At 43.4% G+C, this 6000-nt stretch overlaps 1 long non-coding RNA gene across 2 annotated transcripts in view; it reads right to left on the minus strand.

Annotated features, from left to right (window-relative positions):
• LOC134761754 (uncharacterized) overlaps positions 1-3928 on the minus strand; it is a 32967-nt gene extending 29039 nt beyond the window's left edge. For both annotated transcript variants that reach the window (XR_010140837.1, XR_010140836.1), the window contains exon 1: positions 3644-3928. This is a non-coding gene — a long non-coding RNA (uncharacterized LOC134761754). The remainder of the gene's footprint in view (positions 1-3643) is intronic.
• Positions 3929-6000: the final 2072 nt, after the last annotated feature.

Consider the following 6000-nt stretch of genomic DNA (forward strand, 5'->3'; position numbering starts at 1 on the left):
GGTGATCCACCTGCTTCGGGCTCCCAAAGTGCTGGGATTACAGGAGTGAGCCACCGCACCTGGCCTAAGTTTTATATTTTAAAAAGAAAAATAAGGCACTTTGGGAGGCCAAGGCAGGTAGATCACAAGGTCAGGAGATTGAGACCATCCTGGCCAACATGGTGAAACCCCATCTCTACTAAAAATACAAAATTAGCCAGGCGTGGTGTCACGCGCCTGTGGTCCCAGCTACTCAGGAGGCTGAGGCAGGAGAGTCACTTGAACCTGGGAGGCGGAGGCTGCAGTGAGCCGAGATCGCACCACTGCACTCCAGCCTGGGCAACAGAGCAAGACTGTGTCTCAAAATAAATAAATAAATAAATAAAATAAGAAAAATAATTATGGCCTTATTTATAAGTAGGACAGGGTTTCTTAAACAAGATGCACAAGCAAAATAAAAATAATTAAAAATAAATAAACTTTATTATTTAAAGCTTATAAAATGTTCTCCAAAACAAAAACCCAAAAACAAATTGAGAAGACAAGCCATAGAGTGAAAGGAGATATTATTAATGCATATAAATGACAAAGAATTAGTACACAGGATATACAGAAAACACCAAAAAAAATCAATTTGAAAAGGACACACCTACAAAAAAAGGCAAAATATATGAAAAGGCCAAGGACCGAAGAGGAAATTGAACGATCAGTCCAACAAATGACAATTGCTCAAACTCATCAGTAATCAAGGACACACATAATGAATAGCCTGCATCATCGTTTGATACTTATCAGCTTAGCACAAATGAAAGTGTCTGACAACACGAGGGTTAGTCAGGAAAAGAAGACGCAAGAAAATTCCTATATGCGACTGGGAATTGTCAATTCCTGAAATCACTGAGGGAAACAATTTGGCAAGAAGCAAATCTGCTTCTTGGATGTACGGTGCAAGGAGACAAATGGCAGTGTTGTTTATACGTCTATAAGAGCTAACACTTGGAAACTTTTGGAAGAAACAGTCCTCCACAGGCTTCCTGTTCTCCTACAGGTCTTACTGGGTGCACCAAGACTATAAAGCCTTGACTCTTCTTTACTGGATCCATTTTTCAGGGTCGTAGTTGCAGGGAGGAACCTCAAAGGAGAGGGCTTGCCTACTGCCTGCTGTAGGTCCACACGGTGCCCCAGCTCAGTGGTCCTCTACTGTGACTTGACCCAATGCATGTGCGGGAGTCATAGGGTCTCTGCATCACCCCGTGGGCATCAGGGCTTGGGGCACCAGTGCAAATACACTGACACTGGCCATTGCTTTAGCTGTGACAAATAAATGAAGTCTTTTGTCTCTGATTCAGAAATCTTAAGTCTTCTGCCAACATCCATGAACCTGGGGCAGCAGCCTCACTTGTGAATCTGTAAGTAGTGAGTGAAATCTCAGCCTCTTCACAGTTCTTGACAGAAGCCACCCAAATATCCATTATCATCATCATGATTAAATTGTATGATTCACGTGAAATGGAGACACAGCAGCGATCCTTTTGAGGGGACTGCCCCTCTTCCCAACGAAGCATGGAAATAAAGAAAAATCTTGAGTTCCTTTGAGGGAAATTCTGGGCACCTAGCTAGCCCTGAGGAGTAAGTGAGCAACCTGATAAGCAAGAAGGTAACAATAGCTGAAGACAATAGCCAAGGAAGTTAGAGCCACCAAATGTTTGGTTCCCCATAGAAACTAAAGACAACATCTTAATATATATCCCTGAGTTGTTTTCAAAAAACCTGGACTCCCACCAAATGGAAAATGACATCTGCTGGCACATAGACCTTAGATAACAGAGGAACTGGGGACTGAACTCTGACTGCCATTTTTTGCTCTGAATTTCTTCCTGAGTGGCCTGGAGGAAGTCATGCCTACAGGTCGGAGCTCAGCATTCCTTTCTGCGGACCCCTAGGCTTTAGACAAAGTTTCACTCCCTTAACCAATTCGCAAATCAGAAAATCTTTGAATCTACCCATGACCTGTGCCTCGCCCCACACTTCAAGATATCCCACCTTTTTTGGCCAAACCAATGTAAGACCTCCATGTATTGATTTATGACTTTGCCTGTAACTTCTGCCCTCCCACCTTTAAAAACCCTTACACTCAAGCCATTCAGGAGTTTAGGTCCTAGGCAAGAGCTATCTGTTTCTCCTTGCTTGGTGCCCTGTTATAAATGCCTCACTTTTTTCACTGCAAATCCCACTGTCAGTGTTTGGCTTTGCTATGCCAGGATGGGTGGACCCAAGTTCAGTTTGGTAACAATGAAATGCAATACACTAGTTAAATGGATGTAGCTACATCTGTTGGCATTATTAAATTGCAAAAACATAATGTTCAGTGAAAAAAGCTTGTTAGAGAGTGATGTAATCAACAAAAGTTCAATACTTTGCTATATATAGTTTATGGAGCCATTCATCTGTAGTATTAATATAGCGTCATTCTGTGGATGAAAAACATCAGTTTAAGGACAGGGTGGGAAGCATGGAGAGGCTTCCATGATCCTTGTGTGTGTTGTTTCTTAAGGAAAAAAGAGCTGATGCAAATCTGCCAAAATGTTGCAGTTTTGTGTGTGAGAATATAGGCGTTTATTATGTTGTTTTTATGCTTTTCTGGATATTTGAAGTCATCCATAGTTTCAGAATATCAGTGATGATGGAGCTTCCCATTTTGTACCATCAATCTGTCTAAGAGTCACAGAATTACCTCACATTTCCCTTTAAATATGAATCTTGGTTCTCACAGTTGGATGCTTAATGTTTCCAAAGGTCTAAATATGGTTTTTTGTTTTTGGTTTTTTGAGACGGAGTCTCGCTCTGTCACCAGGCTAGAGTGCAGTGGCGTGATCTCGATTCACTGCAACCTGCGCCTCCCGGGTTCAAGAGATTCTCCTGCCTCAGCCTCCCAAGTAGCTGGACTACAGTCATGCACCACCATGCCCAGCTAATTTTTTTATTTTTAGTAGAGACAGGGTTTCACCATGTTGGCCAGGATGGTCTCGATCTCTTGACCTCATGATCCTCCTGCCTCAGCCTCCCAAAGTGCTGGGATTACAGGCGTGAGCCACCATGCCCAGACAAATATGTGTTTTTGTGGGTGGAAACTTCTCCCAAATTAAAACATCCTCTATACCAGAAACCTGGGAAAAAAACATCATTAATTGGCCTGACAGGAAATCAGACAGTTTTGTTTTTTTTTTTAAACACAAAAAAAAACCATTAAAGTCCTAATGTGGAGGCAGAGAAAAGACCCATGGTGCTCACTGTCTGTGGCCTGATGCCTCCATCTCTTTCTGCGGGGCCTTTGTCCCGGGTCTCCCTCTCCTGACCCAGATGAATGAATGAAATCAACTAATGTGTACACAGACTCTGTGTACATATGGCTTTGATTTGGGAGAAAAGATGAATCACTCTGAGCTGGTAATCTGATCTTTGCCCTTCTGCTAGTAAACAGTTGAAAGATAACTCAATACATTCTCCGTCTGCCTTTTAAAACCAGAATAGCAAATAAAAGCCCTAGAGGGGCCTGGTTTGGATGGGGGAAGCCATTTATCACCTTCAGGGAAAAGAAAATGTGAATAGGTCCACATTTATTCTCTGGCCCTCCCGTGGCCAGGACAGCCTTAGAAATACTCACCTTGTTTCAGTTAGCAGGCCAAGGGTCAGCGGTCAACAGGGCTGCTCCAGCAAGCTCTGTGTGGTGCCTCAAACAGGCCACACAAAGAGATGCTGTTTAAAATCGGAATTCCTTTCACCCTGAGTAAGTTTCCAAAGCAAAGGGGTCACCCGGTGAGTGTTGGTGGAGTCCTCACTGTTTGTCCTGCCTCTTGCTACAGAGGACATCTGGCAAAAGCAGATCAGAAAATGAAAGAAGTCTGTCCCAGGTCTGCCCTCCCCAAGTGGTGGAATTTCTCATGTGATTGTTGCTTGGGGTGTGCCACTCTGTACTTGAGTAGGTGGAGGGTGAACAGACTGGCTGGCTATGAGATGAGAACAGGATGATGATCATTCACTGGGATGTGTCTGGCCAACTGGGAAGAGTCAGGTAGCTCAAGGCCTGGAGATTCTCATCAGGGAGAGCACAATGGAGCCAGGCCTACAGCTGAGGTCCAGGCACAGAGGCTGGGCTATGAGAACCAGTGTCTTCAATGACTGTGACAATGACATGTCTTCTATCACCACCTGCTACCACGAGGCCCCAGCCCCAGCTGACCTGTAGACTCAGATCTGGGCCTGACAGGGAGGCTTGACTTCAGCCCCTCTCATGAACAGAATCCACAGCACCAGGGCTGAGAGTGGTGGCAGGGCCCAGGAACAGTGATATCCAGTAGAATAAGCGTGACCCACCCCAGCCCCCCACAAACCAGAGGGAGTGCTGGGCACCTCCGCCCAGCCTCAGGCAGCTGACTTCACTAAAGGAGGCCAAAAGGAAAGAAAAAGGTGACAAGTATGTTTTGATGGCTGATGCGCAGGCTCCCAGAGAACTTTCAGAAATCAGCTGGGAGTTGGGAGGATTTTTGAATTGTCCTCTTGCAATAGCATATTGAAGAAAAACTAGCTAAATATACTTTACGTGTAATTCCATGTCAATATGCATGATTTCTTAGGTGGCAATCAAAGGCAAGGAGTTCCTGTGCCAAATGGTATTGCCAATATTAAGGTTCTCAATACAGTGTATATTTTGTTGTATTGGTTTGCTAGGGCTGCCAGAACAAAGTTCCACAAATTGGTTGCCTTAAACAACAAAAATGTATTGTCTCACAATTTCTGGAGGACAGAAATCCAAGAACAAGGTGTTGGCAGGGTTGTTCCTTCTAAAGGCTGAAGGAGAATCTGTTGCAGGCCCCTCTCCTTGGCTTGAGGACAACCATCTTCTCCCTGTGTCTCTTCACATCGTCTTCCCTCTAGGCATGTCTGGGTCCAAATTTCCCCTTTTTATTATTTATTTATTTATTTATTTATTTATTTTAAATTTTTTTTTTTGAGATGGAGTTTTACTCTTGTTGCCCAGCCTGGAGTGAAATGGCACAATCTTGGCTCACTGCAACCTCCACCTCCCGGGTTCAAGTGATTCTGCTGCCTTAGCCTCCCAAGTAGCTGGGATTACAGGTGCCCACCACCAAACCCAGCTTTTTTTTTTTTTTTTTTTGGTAATTTTAGTAGAGACGGGGTTTCTCCATGTTGGCCAGGCTGGTCTCAAACTCCTGACCTCAGGTGATCCACCCACCTTGGCCTCCCAAAGTGCTGGGATTACAGGCATGAGCCACCATGCCTGGCCAAATCTCCCCTTTTTATAAGGACACCGGTCATATTGGACTAGTCCTATTGGATTAGATGCCCACTCTACTGTAGTACGACCTCATTTTAACTAGATCACGTCTTCAAAAACCCTGCTTCCAAATGCAGTTGCATTCTGAGGTACTAGGGGTTAGGATTTGGACATAGACATTTTGGGGGACACAATTCAACCCTTATTTGCCAAATCACTTTTTAGAATGACTAAGGCAATTAACAATTATATTAAAGTGAAGAAACTACCCACAGAATGAGAGAAAATATTTGCAAACTACCCATCTGACAAGGAATTAATAACCAGAATATATAAGGAGCTCAAACAACTCAACAGGAAAAAATCTAGTAATCCAATCAAAAATCAGAAATGAATAGACATTTCTCGAAAGAAGACTTACAAATGGCAAACAGGCATATGAAAAGGTGCTCATCATCACTGATTATCACAGAAATGCAAATCAAAACTACAATGAGATATCTCACCCCATTTAAAATGGCTTTTATCCAAAATATAGGCAATAACAAATGCTGGTGAGGATGTGGAGAAAAGGGAACACTAGTACATTGTTAGTGAGAATGTAAGTTAGTACAACCACTATGGAGAACAGTTAGGAGGTTCCTCAAAAAACTAAAAATAGAGCTAGCATATGATCCAGCAATCCCACTGCTGGGTCTATACCCAAAAGGAAGGAAATCAGTATA

The sequence above is a fragment of the Pongo abelii genome, chromosome 6 (assembly GCF_028885655.2).
Source record: "Pongo abelii isolate AG06213 chromosome 6, NHGRI_mPonAbe1-v2.0_pri, whole genome shotgun sequence".
NCBI classification, from domain to species: Eukaryota; Metazoa; Chordata; class Mammalia; order Primates; family Hominidae; genus Pongo; species Pongo abelii.